The sequence below is a fragment of the Procambarus clarkii genome, chromosome 57 (assembly GCF_040958095.1).
Source record: "Procambarus clarkii isolate CNS0578487 chromosome 57, FALCON_Pclarkii_2.0, whole genome shotgun sequence".
Classification (NCBI taxonomy): Eukaryota; Metazoa; Arthropoda; class Malacostraca; order Decapoda; family Cambaridae; genus Procambarus; species Procambarus clarkii.
This window is the reverse complement of record NC_091206.1, coordinates 8,661,441-8,678,010: the sequence shown is the minus strand read 5'-3', so window position 1 is coordinate 8,678,010 and position 16,570 is coordinate 8,661,441. Positions and strand designations below refer to the sequence as shown.

Genomic DNA, 16,570 nt, shown 5'->3' with positions numbered 1-16,570 from the left:
AGTTTTATGTATAGATGTGCCTATGGTAGGAAAGGTTTCTAAACTTGGTTCTGCTGGCAAACAGTCCTCATTATTATTAACAATCTACACTGACAAAATATACAGTTTTGTCAAAGCTGAGTAATTCAAGTAGGTCTTATTACAGTGAGGTGCTGCTCATATTGACTGCCACACAGGACTGAGCATCATGCAATACCCGTCCTCAGGATGGTAGAGGTCATACTGGCACATAATCAGCTCGGAAACTGAAGTCTGTGACACCTGTCTAGTGGATATGTAATCATACTGGCATAGCACTTTCTTCTCTTAATTACCTTTCCTATTATTTGGCGTGGAAAAGCTGATTATTCTATTGTTGCTCATTGTACCTTTTCGTCTGTTTTATTGCACTGAAGTCAACACGTTTTTTATACTAATTTGCATTTCCGATTAATCGATTACTTTCCTCTCCATTTTTTTTGTTTTTCTATTTCCATTACGAAAGAGGCGTCGCCACAACTGAATCTGAGGTGTTTCATAGCGAACATTGTCTCAACAGATCACAGCTCATATCCGTGACATCACGCATTCCAGATATCATGGGCGCACCTCGATCCAATCAGGAAAGGTTCGAATCCTATCTCAACTTATCCGAAACCAATCGTGAAGATTCTCAGGTGTTTACTGCCGTGATACCCGAGTTAACGCTATCACGCCTGTTAAAACGCCGGCTATTAACGAGATAAGGACGAGATAAGATGAGATCAGACCTCCCATCTCGCCAGATAATCCCACTGGAACACATAATGCGCCTTGCCTGATTACCACAGGCACCACGCAGGGGGTGGAGGGAGGCAGGCTGGTTGGCGGGTGGGTTTTTCATCTCACCAAGTTGTGATTGCGGGGGTTGAGCTCTGGCTCTTTGGTCCCGCCTCTCATTTGGGTGGTTGGGTGTTAGATGGTGGGTGTGAGAGAAGGCGCGGGTGGAGGTGGTGGGTGTGAAGAGGTCGATCCAACATAGTTGACTGGTTGGTAGTGAATATGCAGTGGGTGCGTGGTGGTGAAGGTGGAATGGGTGGGTAGTGGTGAAGATAAAATAAGTCAGTGGAGGATGTGAAGTGGCTGAGAAACGGAGTTTGCAACACTACAAAAATATAATAATATAAAAAAATATAATAATATAATATAAAAAATATAATATAATATAAAAAATATAATATAATATAAAAAATATAATATAATATAAATATAATATAAAGATTATATAAACTATAATATAATTTATAATAATATATAAAATTACAATAGAAAAAATTTGAATAATCTGAATAAAATCCAATCACAACGCTTCTCTTTCGATTCCAGTACTGCCCCAAGAAATTTTTTTCACCCTTGTCTGAGAGTATCAAAGAGACGAGTGAAGGAGGAGGAGCACCATCCTACCCCTCCCCCCCCCCCTATTTCCAGACTTTTGGAGACCGTCTTGAGAAACTTGTTGAGATAAGCAGACGACCAGTTTTATTTATCTGCCTGAGCCCTGGGAGATGGAGGGAGGAGATCTTCCGGTAGTTTGCTGTTGATGGTAAGATTGGTAAGGGGGAGGCTGGCTGTTGCTGCTGGTGATGGGAGGGAAGGGGAGAGGTGGTGGCGATGAGGGGAAATTTAGCGACGCTGGTAATGGAATAGAAGACGAAATGAGAGAATGAAAATATAGAAATGGGGATGGGAGAGTGCGCAAGGAGAGGTAAAAGAAGATGTACAAAATGTAAGGTTTTAGGTGAAGCAAGGTAGGTGACAAAGGGAAGGCAAGAGAATGATGATAAGGTGGTAAATGAGAGAAACGGAAAGAGGAGGTATGTTAGTGTACGTTAGCCAAGGGAGATATCAGAATTCAGGAGATCACGTGAACATCAACACACGCAGACCTGTGATCGACCACACACACACATACTAACAGAACGAGGGGACATGGGTGGAAGCTGGAAACTGAGATGAGTCACGGAGATGTTAGGAAGTTTTCCTTTAGCGTGAGTGTAGTGGGGAAATGAAATGCACTTGGGGAGCAGGTTGTGGAAGCAAACACTATTCATAATTTAAAAACTAGATATGATAGGGAAATAGGACCGGAGTCATTGCTGTAAACAACCGATGGCTAGAAAGGCGGGATCAAAGAGTCAATATTCGATCCTGCAGGGATAAATAGGTTAGTATACACACACACAAACTCACACACACACACACACACACACACACACACACACACACACACACACACACACACACACACACACATATGCTGGGACCTATAAAATTTCTCATTTATGTTAACGAATTGACTGCAGGCGCGTTGAGTCTTATATATCGATGTTTGCAGATGATGCGAAACTAATGAGGGTTGAGACAGATGACTGCAAGATTCTCCAAAATGACTTGAACCGGTTGCACAGCTGGTCCGAGAAATGGCTGCAAGAGTTCAACACCAGCATGTGTATGGTGATGAAAATGGGATCAGGACTCAGGCGACTAAAAGGCCAATACACGATGAAGGGAAACTATCTCACTATAACGACTAGGTAAAAATATCTGGGAGTGGACATAATTCCAAGCCTGACTTCAGAGGCTGATGTAAATATAATAGCGTCAGCCGCATATTCTACGCTGGCAAAAGTCAGAACATTCTTCAGGAACTGGAAAAGTAGGCTTTAAGATTATTGTTTAACGCCTGTGTGAGGCCAGTTGTTGAGTATGCCGCCCCATCGTGGAGCCCCCCCCCCCATCATAAAAACACATAAGAAAGCTTGAGAAGGTGCAGAAGTTTGAAACGAGACTCGTCCCAGATTTGCAAGGAATGAGGTACGAAGAAAGACTGAAGGAAATAAACCTGATGACGTTAGAGAGGAGGGAGAGAGGGGGAACATGGTACAGACGTATAAAATACTTAGAGGGATTCACAGAGTGGAAACAGAGGACATGTTTACATTGAATACCAATAGAACAAGGAAAGAGGGGATGGCACGTATGGAAACTTGAGACTCAGATGTGTCAGAGATGTTAGAAAGTTTTCTTTTATCATAAGGGTAGTGAGTAAATGAAATTATCTAAAGGAGCAAGTTTGTAGAGGCCATCTCCATTCATATCTTTAAAAGCAGGTATGATAGGGAAATAGGTTAGTTGTCATTGCATTAGACAACCAGAGACTAGAAAAGCCGAGTCCAAAAGCTAGAGCTCGATCCTGCAGGCATAAATTGGTAAGTACTCGCATGCACTCGCGTACACATACAATAACACCCAAACAAACTCACAAAATACTGACAACTTTGCATAAACACAAAAGGTAGAAACACTCTAATCCTGCTGATTTCGTGTGTTTGAAACTTGAATGTGTAAATTGGCGTAAATTTCGCTTGATCTTGCGTTCGTGTTGCGTGCGTTTTTGTCTGCGTTCGTAGACATGCTACTGAAACAACCTGCAACAATGACAGCAGACTGGGCAGCCACTGAAGCAGAGCTGACAGCCTACAAGACAGAGCCGGCCACAACTGAAGCAGAGTCTGCTGCCACTGAAGTAAAGTTGCTGGTAGAGAGACCCGGGAAGCCGCGTGTTCTTCACACAGATTGACTGAGCATCAAGAGAATGGAGGAGAACTCCGGCTGGAATACTCCCACTGGGAATACTTAGCTCGGCTCATCAATAAGGGGAACCAACTGGAGGGGGCTGGCGTAGTGTGGAGAGAGAGAGAGAGAGAGAGAGAGAGAGAGAGAGAGAGAGAGAGAGAGAGAGAGAGAGAGAGAGAGAGAAGAAGAAGAAGAAGAAGAAGAATCGGGAGACTCAATTATTGCTTTAAACATTAGCCTTTTAAATGTTCAGATATTCCTTCTTCTTCTTGGTTTGGTCCTTATATTCATATACATCCCAGGAGTCATTATGAACATGGCGAAGGGTGTTCTGTCAAGCTCTCAGTATCACCTCTCTAAAACTAAGTTTCTACCTGTTGTCTGCATTTGTGGGTGAATGCGTCATGCGATAAGGACAAAATATATCGGCTCATGAGCGCGAAGAGATAGCTCACCCGTGAGACTATAAGGAAAACAAAACACGATCGGCGACAGAGGATCGGGGCTTAATCGGGCGTTTCGTCCCGCACCGATGCTCTTTTGTTCTCGGCGCCATAAACCATGTGTCAATTGTGGACTTTATTGTTACCCATTTTCTTCTGTTTTTCCCCTTTTCTCTTATCCACGTTTTCTCTCCTACGATTTTTCTCGGTTGGTATTTATGTGAATAGTTTATATACCGCAAGGAGAAGGAATAAGATCGTCATTTCACCGCGAGCCGAACATAAATGATCCAATGTTGTTATCTGTGAGAGTCTCCCTTCCCATTCAATCCAAAGAAAATGAGAATTTTGGTTTAATGTAGCCAGAGCGCGTTAGAAAGTTGACCTTCTTCACCCTATGTAATAAGGACCGTAATAGCTTCTCCCTTTCCCCGTCCCCTTCAATGGCCCAAATGTGATATAAAACAACTTGTTTCCTTAGGCCTAGCTGGGCTATTTGATGTGCTTCATTGGTTATGCCTTTATACGGACGACGCTGGCATGAATAGGATGTTCCCCTGGTTTATAGGTTCATGTCATAATTTAGTGAAGATAAAGACGGGATTCCCACAATAAAGGACGTTTTCACGCCTCTGTAATGTCACGCCACCAACGCCACAGTCGACGTCTGATCCAGAACTTGCGCAGACGAGCGTTTGGAGAGTGTGTGTTCTGTCATGTCTCTCACCCGTTGTGGAAGTCAAAATGAAAAAGGTATGTATGATATTTTCAGTATTTAGTTGTAAGTTATTTTACGTCATCAGAGCTACCATCATTTATCTCTCCTCTCTCCCCTCTCTCTCTCTCTCTCTCTCTCTCTCTTTCTCTCTCTCTCTCTTTCTTTCTCTCTCTCTCTCTCTCTCTCTCTCTCTCTCTCTCTCTCTCTCTCTCTCTCTCTCTCTCTCTCTCTCTCTCTCTCTCTCTCTCTCTCTCTCTCTCTCTCTCCCCTCTCTCTCTCTCTCTTTCTCTCTCTCTCTCTTTCTTTCTCTCTCTCTCTCTCTCTCTCTCTCTCTCTCTCTCTCTCTCTCTCTCTCTCTCTCTCTCTCTCTCTCTCTCTCTCCCCTCTCTCTCTCTCTCTCTCTTTCTCTCTCTCTCTCTTTCTTTCTCTCTCTCTCTCTCTCTCTCTCTCTCTCTCTCTCTCTCTCTCTCTCTCTCTCTCTCTCTCTCTCTCTCTCTCTCTCTCTCTCTCTCTCAACCGATGTTAGCAATGAGGATATTTATTTCCTCCTATTATTTTCCCGATTTCTTACATGTCATTGTTTCCTGTCAAGAGTTAATTTAAACTATTTCTCTCTCATTACAATTATTGCAAATGATTAGTGAGGAAAATCAATGCAAAGCCAAATAGAAAGTGGTATTTACATATTCGTACATTGAAACGTGTGTACAGTCTAAAGTAGTTGACTGTAACCATGATATATATATGTGCTTCAGCCTACAATTTAAACCTATTGTCTCGTGTATGATCCTGTGTCCTGTGTGACAGTGAATACCAGTATTATCCTCACACTAATAAGACTTTATTGAATGCCTTAGATTAGGCAACAATTTTAATTAATTTTTGTCAATAAAGATGTTAATAATAATCCTACTTTCCTCCCTGCATGCCTGCCTGCGCTCCCTCTCTCTCCGGACTGTGGTAAGGGAGGGACCCGCTCGCCAGGTTCTGGGAAACACATTGGAGGACAATTGCAGATAAAGCGTAATGGGATGAGTATGGGAAATGTTATTTCAGAGCTGGAGTGAAGAGCTGCGAGAGAGACCAATACCACACTTGACACGGCGGTCGTAATTCGTGCAGTAATGCCAGCGAGTGGAAGACCCATAGGGGGTGAACGGGCAGGGTGTGTGTGTGTGTGTATGTGTGTGTGTGTGTGTGTCAGGGGGAGGGTAAAGCGTGTTGGCTACTAAAACAATGGATATGTCAGTGTGAGCGGCCATCATTGGTAAAAAACTGTCGCTGGCTGGATGGCTGGGATATGGCTGTCCAGTCCCGGTAGGAATTTGTGTCGCTGCCAACTGAGGGATGAAGTGAGGGAGGGAGGGAGGTATTAACGTGAAAGTCAACAGCATGTATGGTTCAAGAGGTGCTGTTGTGCTAGTGTGTACATAGCTTTCAGTATCATATACATACATGTATATATGTATAACATATGTATGTGTGGCATTCACACACACACATAGCATGCTTGTGACCTAGTTAATAATGGATACTCTTAAGGAACATGTTGAAGATATCAAAAGGAAGGTGACCTGCATTGCTTCCCCGGATGAAACAGCCAACACTACATCATCTGCCTTTACTATTGGGTGGATATAAATGGGTGGATATAAAATGGGTGGATATAAACTGAGTGGATATAAATAGGAGCTGCCTTGTATGGGCCAATAAACCTTCTGCAGTTACCTTTACTCTTGTGTTCTTATGTTCTTAACTATCAAATTATTCTACAGGAAGTTCTTCTCCGTGGCACAGAAAACGGAGTAAAGATTCTTGCAAGATATCATTGATACAAATGTGACCCTTACCGACACCAGCCAGAAGACAGTGTTGACAATCTACTACAAGAACAAGAAGATCGCTAACTTTATCATGCAGAACTCTTCCGACACCAAGTGAAACGCCTTGTAAGAGACAAATGGCAATACCTTCATAAGGCCAGTTAGGGACTTTCAGCCTAAACGCTTGCAGTATATAGGCAAGGCAAAAACATCTCTTTCAAGGGTCCTGGTTAAGCACAAACAGCAAGGCTCCTTCAAAGACATCTTCACATCTACGACAACCAGAGCAACAATACCGAAATAATCGGTGGATACAAGGTCAGTACATGATTAGTCAGCGTCGAAGCACCACACATCAACCAATCTCAACCAACTAGTATAGATCAAATCAGCAATGGATTCGAGAACGATCACAAATAATTTTGGGCAAGGGTTTAAAGGGGATTCAAGAAGAATGCAAAAAGGCTAAATACAAAATACATCAGATATATTCATAGGAATACAGCACATACATGTCTCTATGTCACTTTGTCTTTATTTATATACATAAATAGTTCCTATTTCTATACAGAGCAACTGGCTATGAAGTAGCCCCTCTATACTGAGCTGCTTGGTATACTGTCAGCCTCCGAGCTGCATGGTATACTGTCACCTTCTCTCACATTTATTTTGAAGGACTTTCGTTTAATCAAAAGCGTACGGACCAAGCCAAACTCACCTAACCCAGCGAGGCCGATGATCATTAATCCCAAAATACATACAATATGAGCTGCTGTAATTCCACCAAAACAACTCAGTATGAACTGTTGAACTGTGGGCATTAAGTGTGAGGACAGTCTTCACGGGCAGATGGGGGGATGGGACGAGCAGCCGGATTCACGAACGTTACTCTTGCCGGATGAATTCTCTTGCCGGATGAACGACATGTGGTAGCGAGGGAGAAAGTTTCTCCCTCATCATCCAGGCCCAGACCAGACGGGTCTTCTCTCCCCTGGGGTACGAGGGCGTCTCTCTATCTCCCTCAACAATGGTCAAGGCCAATTGAGAGTTTGTTTAACGACCCGAAGAATCACCCATTAGGGTGTAATTGGTGGTTTTCAGCGAGGTGATGATTGCATAACAGGTGGTCAAGTGTGCACTTAAAGGGCGATATATATATATAAGTACGTGAGTGGAGGGTTGTGAATTGATTCGGCTGGTTTGCAAATTGGTTGGGTTTCGCCGTGAATACGTTCGGATGAGTTGTGAGTAGATTATGATTATACATCATGAATAATGTGAGTAGATTACACATCGTGAATCATGTGAGGAGATTACACATCGTGAATAAGTTCGGCTGGGATATTAATATTTTCTGCTGACTTATGAACAGGTTCGGCTGTGTTGTGAATTGGATCACTTGGGTCGTGAACAGGTTCATCTGGGTCGTGAACAGGTTCACCTGGGTCGAGAACAGGTTCAACTGTGTCGTAAACAGGTTCAACTGGGTCGTAAACCGGTTCGGCTAAGTTGTAAATAGGTTCGACTGCATTGTGAATGGGTTTCACTGTCACTGGACCAATTTACATTCTCGCGTAGTCAACAGAGCAAGGTTGCCTGGACCTTTGCCTCCTTATATGTTGTCAATTTGCAGAAACTAAAAAACCTTTGCGAGTATTGAAGAGAAGACGCTGGGCCTGTTATGAAGTAAGCCTGGATTATCTTCCAGATCAAATTTTGTGCAATTGCTAAAATTTGCATAAGCCGCCTCACATTCCGCGAGCCGCGTGTAGTAAGTTGACATCTCGAGACAAATCTCATCTAAGTTTCCACTTCTGAAATATCTAAAGAAAAGATATTTGTCGCTAGAAGTGTTCTGGAAAATGTGTGTGTGTGTGTGTGTGTGTGTGTGTGTGTGTGTGTGTGTGTGTGTGTATGTGTGTGTGTGTGTGTGTGTGTGTGTGTATACTCACCTATTTGTGCTTGCGGGGGTTGAGCTTTGGCTCTTTGGTCCTGCCTCTCAACCGTCAATCAACTTGTGTACAGAGTCCTGAGCCTACTTTTTTTTTTTGGTAGGGATATTCCTGTGCGGGCCCTAAGCCTCTGGCTTAGAGCCCGCACAGGATTAATGCCTACTATTACTACTGCTCTTTTCCGCTCTATCAGCTGACTAGTACATTTAGCTGCTTCCTGAGAAGAAGCCACTTCCATGGCAACTTCCCTAACTGCAGACCTAGCTTCAGGGCTCTTTTTAAGCAATTCTGCAAACGAGGGTTACGTTGTAAAAGTCCCCTTAACAGTAGCATTCCCCTCTCCCTGAGGTACGGTTTGTGTCTGGTATTGGGGAGGAGTTTCCTTCAGACTTCTTACCTCCTCCTTTGCTGCCCTTACTGTGGTTACTGTCTCCCTCATTACCCTCAGTCCATCACTGAATTCATCCCACATTTGCTGGAATATTCCCCTAATCCAGGGTTCCTTTTCCATCCCATCCTCTGAGTTTGCCCTTACTATGTCTGTTTCCCTGTGGTTGCTTCCCCGAGTTAGTCTCATAGCCATGTTTTCTCCCTAGGAGAGAGAGGGGGGAGAGGGAGAGGGGGAGAGAGATAGTTGAGAGAGATGAGAGAGAAGTGGGGGGGGGGGAAATGAGAGAGAGTGTGTGTGTGTCATAGGGTCTCGCCTTTGCTGGAGCCGCCGCGTCGAGAGTGCTCGAAATCCATTGAACACAACAGCCAAAGTTTTGATATGGTGAGACTTTTAACAATGCCTGGTGTTGGTGATGGTGGCGGTGTTGGTGGTGGTGGCGATGTTGGTGGTGGTGTTAGTGGTGGTGTTGTGTACTCACCTAATTGTGCTTGCGGGGGTTGAGCTCTGGCTCATTGGTTCCTCCTCTCGACCGTCAATCAACTGATGTACAGATTCCTGAGCCTACTGGGTTCTGTCATATCTGCATTTGAAACTGTGTTTGATGTCAGCCTCCACCACATCACTTCCCAGTGCATTCCATTTACTAACTACTCTGACACTGAAAAAGTTCTTTCAAATGTCTCTGTGGCTCATTTGCGTGCGCTGGTGGGAGTGGTGGTGTGGGCTGCTGTAGTGGCAGACATCTTTCGTGTCTAGTGTAGAAAAGTAGGTATTAATATAAACTTGTAGATTCACGTAGAAAGCTATAATATTACAGGTAGTTGAAGTAGTAAAAGTAGTAGAAGAAAATGCTCGTAGTAGTTATCTAGGTAGTCGCAGCTGTAGTGGAAACTATTGTAGTAGTAATACATGAGATAGAAATGGTATAGAAATAATAAGAGTGAACAAATCCACAGGAGCCGTGGTGAGGGATCGAACCTATGTACTGGGTGTTCCCAGATGCACGCTTTAGTCATCGGTTCATGTGGATTTGTTCATTGATATCACGGTTCAATGTGATATCTCAGTGTAGTATTTATAGTGTTATCAAAGGATGTTCATACATGTATCACTATATATCCAGCAGAGATTCCAATCCACCGATTACATCTATATCATTCACATCCAATCCTAATCTAAATCAAAATAATTTTTAACACAAAGCCTGTGTTAAAATGGGATATATACAATTTCAGCCACAATACTCCTTATACATCATCTGAGTACTAGAACTGAATTAGGTAGCAGTGATACTGAAAAGTCCCCATCTCGCAGGAAGGTTAGGCATACAGGGCCACTTGATAAGTAGCCGGCACTCTCAAACTGTGGGTGGATAATGAGGATAACCTCAAGCACACGAGAGTTAATAAAGATATTAATGAAGTGATTGCAGGTACCGCATGCCAAGAGGTCTGAATGGTCTGATAACTGGGCATTCGGTGACGTAGTGTGCAAGCGTTGGTGTGAAACCGCCCCACAGCGTGCATCAAATCTACGTAAAAATATTCCTGTCTTGCACACTCGGAAACATTGAAGAACAAAAAATGTTCCTTCTACAGTCAAGAACATGGAGAAACATCGCCCCTGAAGACTGAAGAACATGACAAAAAAGACCAACTAATCTCTGTATGCTAATGTACTCGACAGAAAGTTCCAACTAACATTTGTATGCTAATAAACATTGTAGAACACATCACCTCGCCCCTGAGAACTCAGGAACATGTAAGAACAGATCACTTCACCTCTGAGGGCTAATGAACACCACAGAACACACCACCTCGCCTCTATGGATTCAGGAACATGATAGAACAGTCCACCACGCCCATCAGGAATCAGGAACATGAAAGAACCGTCCACCTCATCCCTCAGGACCCAGGAATATGACACAGCAGATCACCTCGTCCCTGAGGTCTCAGGAACATGACCAAACAGACCACCTCGCCAATCAGGACTCAGGAACATGACCAAACAGACCACCTCGCCAATCAGGACTTAGGAATATAACAGAATAGTCCACCTCGCCCATTAGGACTCATGAACATGGACCCCTCAGGACCCAGGAACATGACCAAACAGACCACCTCGCCCATCAGGGCCCCAGGAACATGGCAGAACACTCCACCTCACCCCTCAGGACCCAGGAACATGACCAAACAGACCACCTCGCCCATCAGGGCCCCAGGAACATGACAGAACACTCCACCTCACCCCTCAGGACCCCAGGAACATGACCAAACAGACCACCTCACCCCTCAGGACCCAGGAACATGACCAAACAGACCACCTCGCCCATCAGGGCCCCAGGAACATGACAGAACACTCCACCTCACCCCTCAGGACCCAGGAACATGACCAAACAGACCACCTCGCCCATCAGGGCCCCAGGAACATGACAGAACACTCCACCTCACCCCTCAGGACCCAGGAACATGACCAAACAGACCACCTCACCCCTCAGGACCCAGGAACATGACCAAACAGACCACCTCGCCCATCAGGACTCAGGAACATGGCAGAAGAGACCTGCCCCCTCCTGTAAGACAGCGAGGAGAGGCGTGGCGCCGGCCGCGTACACTGCATAACAAATAATTCTCATTAATCCTATACAAGTGTTGGTGGGCTCGCTCCCTCGGAGCAAAAGAGTGTCAACCCCCTCGCTGACTTTAAGGGGGCGCTTCAGGTCCCTTAAGCTCGCGGCGATGAGCTTAGTTATCACTAGATGCTATGGCAGTCTTGCAGTTGGCCTGTCGCTAGTTGGTAATAGTATAACAAAGGCGGGAAATTTCTTTTGTTGTAAAGATCATCTGAGACGACTTTTAACTGGGAATTTCAGCCTCAAGGCATATGTGGGATATCACTGAAGGCATCATAACAATAACAAATGAGAGTTTGCACCACTGCATTTAGCTTTGCTTAACGTACGGCACAGGAGTGCCATGGGTGATTTTCCCGCTTTTAACCGCAATTTTTAGGCTTTGAAACATTTGTTGATTAGCACACACTGCCCTCCAAAGTCCCAGATATAAGACTTTGTGTCGCTTAGTTAAGGCAGACAATGGAAGCTTACTGGATGTCGAATATAATGTCAAGTGGAACCTTTCGATTCCTTATTGATCATACTCTGCATCGCTTGCCTCTTCTAGATAAATATAATCTGTCTTTGCAATTACGTAGCATCAGGAGGAGATCAGACTCCTCGATTTATGTCTCTCCATATTTACCTAAGGTGACGGGGCATTTATACCCCCCCTTGGCGGCTCAAATATAATGATAAAACGTCCAAAAGGGTTTGTGAGGATAATGTTGGTGGTCCGGGAGAGGAGAATGTCGTTAGTGTTTTGTTTCTGACCAGCTATTGTCCCCAATGTCTATTTATTCAAACCTCCCGCCAAGAGGGTCCCCCTTGTTTACACATTGCGCCACTAGGGGGCCCAGAAGGGCAAGTCGGAAGGGACCCTACGTGTAACGCTCTCGGCTATTGTTGTGTCCGTTCCATTGATATATTAACTGTATTTTTGGTTTTCTGCGACGAGCTGGCATATTTGGTTTAGCGTGAGGTAAGTGGGATGCATTATGGGTGTGTGTGAGAGTAAATTAGCTAGCAGGAGAGTGCAAAGGAAAGGAGAATTCTTCAGGTGGATTGTTTATCACTGGGAAATCAAGCCGACCCATCTACCCTAACCCATCCCTTTAATGACCTCTGGGGCTCGTTACCTATACAGCCATATCTACTCACTATTCCATCGCGTGAAGTTAGTTTCCTCTTCATTCCCTCCTTCGACCTCCCCTCACTCTCTAATCGACCCTTTCCCCTCTTCTGCCTTTTAACTCCCCCTAATTCCCCCGCAACCAGCATAATGTATGGTCACACAGTAGGGGTAGCAGGGGCAGGGTAGAGGGCGTACCTGGCCTCACCTGTACGCTACTGAGGTCGTGTACCTGCCCGGTCACCCCCTGACCTCTGAGGCCTCGGCCGCCTGCCGAGTTAAGCACCTCACTCGCCCCTTTCCGAAATGCATTATATTTTACGCTGAATTCTTATCGTGAATCTTGAATCCGAATTCTCAGCTTTGTCTTTATGGTTTTTGCTCTTTATTGTCCTCCAAATCACTCTTTCTATTTCCCCCTATTTTTTTTTTAATTTTCATTCCTCTTCTTTCGCCTCATATTCCTATTTTCATATACCTTTCTTCTCTCTCATATTGTCTATCTATACTCTCTGAGTATAGATACACCTATATAGATATATCTATACTCTCTATCTATACTCAGAGAGTATAGATATCTTGCCTATCTGTTCTTTCTCCCCAGTTTGTCTCTTATATTTCTCTCTACTTCCCTTCCGCCGATTCCCCCACTCCTTCCCTTACCTCACCTCACCCCTACCTTCCTCCCCCTGAACACCTTGTCACAACAAGTAATTATGAAGCCTCAAGCGGCATTGAGAGGCGTTTACAGCCTTCCCGGGAGTGACCAGCTTTCAGGAGGGAATTACTCTCTCAGTGAGGCGTGACCTCTCTTAGAGGCGTGACCTCTAAGAAAGGCGTGACCTCTGAGAGAGAAGTTACCTTGAGGTAAAGCATGACTTCCCACAGGATTTTTGTACACCTGTTCTCGGAAAGACGAGGTTATTCGGACGGACGAGTTAGCAATTATATACTTACTTAGTCGCAGGTTTAAATTTGTTATTCGTCTTAGCGATTCGGAATTATTCACAAAAGGATGGGGGAAAGTTGGTCTGGGTTATGAGGTTTTAGGGGTTTGATTTATGCTTCAGGATTGGCCAGGATACCTTTGGCTGTCACACATATATATGTGCACATGTCACACACACACACACACACACACACACACATATATATATATATATATATATATATATATATATATATATATATATATATATATATATATATATATATATATATATATATATATATATATATATATATGCTTGAGACGAGTGACTGGCTGCCGCCCTCCAAGTTATGACACACTGACGCTCTCTCTCACAGAAGCAGTGGTCACGACGACATGGGTCCTCTGGGGACCCTCCTGCTGCTGCTCCTACTGTTGCCTGTGCTCCTCGCTCTCAACCACCTCGTCAGCAGCAACTGCAAACTCAAGACTGCTAATTGGATTAGAAGGAGAAGACGAAAGAGAAAAATTAAATACGAAAAAAAGTCGAAGAAAGTCCAAGACGCTACAGCAAGATGGTCGTGACGAACATGAACCATATGAATATTTGTGTCTTAGGCATTATTATTAGGATTAATATAATTATTATTCAAATTATTTTCATATGTAATTTGTACTGGGTTTAAGTTCTGTCAAATGTGAAAGGGCTATTATATAAGGCCATCACAATAGTTTGCTGATCAGCCACCATGTATGCTGTAGTCCTGGAAATAATTCTGGCTCGTAGAAAGCTCTGTTAGTACGTCAATAACTGGCGTACACCTCTTGGTGAATATAAGTCAGTGCTTGTCGTGTCTAGTGGAGTTCATGGGCCTCCATTAGACACCACTGTCTAATGGACGCCCAAAACATAAGACTCAGTTTAATCCTCTGAAGGATTATTAAAGACCTTGGCACGAGCCTAATGTCAACAAAGTATACTTATGAATATACTTAGAGTATATTCTATGGAGAATATACTCCATAGCTAAAGTAAACTCAATGTATATGCACTGTGAAGCGGTGTACAGTTTTCAGTGTAAATATCCTTGTATGTTTGGTTTGGTGTTGGGCTTAAGGCTTGTCAACACCAGGAGAGTTATTAAAGACACCACAAGAGCTATACTGAGTGGGTTGGGTGGTGGCTGAGGGGACAGCGCTCTAGACTCATGGACCTAGTACCAGAGTTCGATCCCCCGGCACCGCCGGAAAAACAAATGGGCGGTTTCCTTCACCCTGGTGCCCCTATTACCTAGCAATAAATAATAACCTGAGAGTAAAACAGCTGCTGCGGGCTGCTTCCTGGGTGTGTATGTTGGGGGGGGGGGGGTAGTTAGTAACAGTTGATTGATTGACAGTTGAGAGGTGGGCCGAGTGTTTGGTATACATAGCGTTACATACAGTGCCTTGTGTTGATTTGTGTATGTCAATGTTCCAGGAATTGTTCTCTGAACTGCAATTATTTCATATACGTGTAATAAAAATATTTATATCAATTGATTGGTTTGATGTGGGGCTCAGCTTAAGGCCAATCAACCTGTCTAGGGCTATGAAGAGCTAAATAAAGAGTTTACGTAAAAACCAGCAAGTTTACTTTGGTCCTGAATTTTGTTTTATACTGAAGTACACGCTCATTATATTTACAGATAAGCCTTGTAAGTACAACTTTATATATATATATATATATATATATATATATATATATATATATATATATATATATATATATATATATATATATATATATATATATATATATATTCCTTAAATAATTTACATAAGCTAGTGGATCCTTTTAAATAGCTTTTATTTCCCAAACAGTGTTATGTATATAAATAAAAACCACGAGATTAATTAATTTAAATTTAGTAAGGTTGTACGCATGGTGTGTTACATTTATATAATTAAAATTAAAAGAGGATCAATAAGTTTTAAAGAAAATGGCGTATTTAGACGTATTGCATTACCAACTGTTGCTTCTGAGATATATCAGTGGCTGTACCAACATCAGTTTGGCTTGATAAGTGGAACTGAAAAAAGGAAAGTGAAAAAAAGCAGGCAAAGAACTGGGGAACAGATTAAAATTGGCTGAAAAGAGTTGAATTGGTATACACAGAGAAAAGAAACACATAGAGAAAATTAGAGAGACGACAGATTGTATGAAAAAAGAGAGGCAGGGGCAGAATTTAAGAGAGATAAAGAGGGAAGGATTGGTTGAGGGAGAAGAGAAAGAGTGGGCGAAGAGTGAAGTCATGAAGTTAATCTTCTTCCCCAACAAGGAAGAAATAAAAAAAAAATCTTGGTCATCAAATTCAAATAAAACTTGATTGCATCAGCCATAACTTGACACACACAACTTTTACAGTTAAGGAAAGTAGTTTGGACAGATTTTAAAATTACATTTTATTGAGGAAAATTGATATTTACTTATTTTTTAATGCAAACGAAGTAGCTAATATTATATTAGCCAATTATATTATTTCAAACTTCCCAACACCAAAAAACAAAAGTTTTATGAAATAATATAAGTATAATCCACTGCCCTTAAAATTGGCAATTTAAACTTCTAAGAAAGACAAAAACTTCAAAGGGTATACATGCAAATATACTATCAGGAATATATTTAAAGAGAGGTACGAAAACAAGGTGTTTAAGACTGACATAAATCCAACTGCTTACCTCTTAAATGCTGACTAATGGCGGACACCTTCCATCCCTGAAATTCCTCTCTGCTGTCTGCCACAACACCCTCTTCACTCCCATAATCCCTCAACTTGACCCCTAAGTGTGGACCTGACCTCGAACCATGACATCACTAAGGCCATATACTCCTCGCCGTAAACAAGTGCATTGTACGCTATTGTTCATCATTGTTGTGGTTCTGTTATGGGTGTTTCTGGCCCGTTGTTGGAAGTGATTTGTCCAGGTAGCCG

General features: G+C 43.0%; 1 long non-coding RNA gene across 1 annotated transcript in view; it reads left to right on the top strand.

Moving 5' to 3' along the window:
- LOC123745069 (uncharacterized) overlaps positions 1-15,218 on the top strand; it is a 16,838-nt gene extending 1,620 nt beyond the window's left edge. The window contains exons 2-3 of the long non-coding RNA XR_006771294.2: positions 6,531-6,896; positions 13,976-15,218. This is a non-coding gene — a long non-coding RNA (uncharacterized lncRNA). The remainder of the gene's footprint in view (positions 1-6,530; positions 6,897-13,975) is intronic.
- The last annotated feature ends 1,352 nt before the right edge of the window (positions 15,219-16,570 follow it).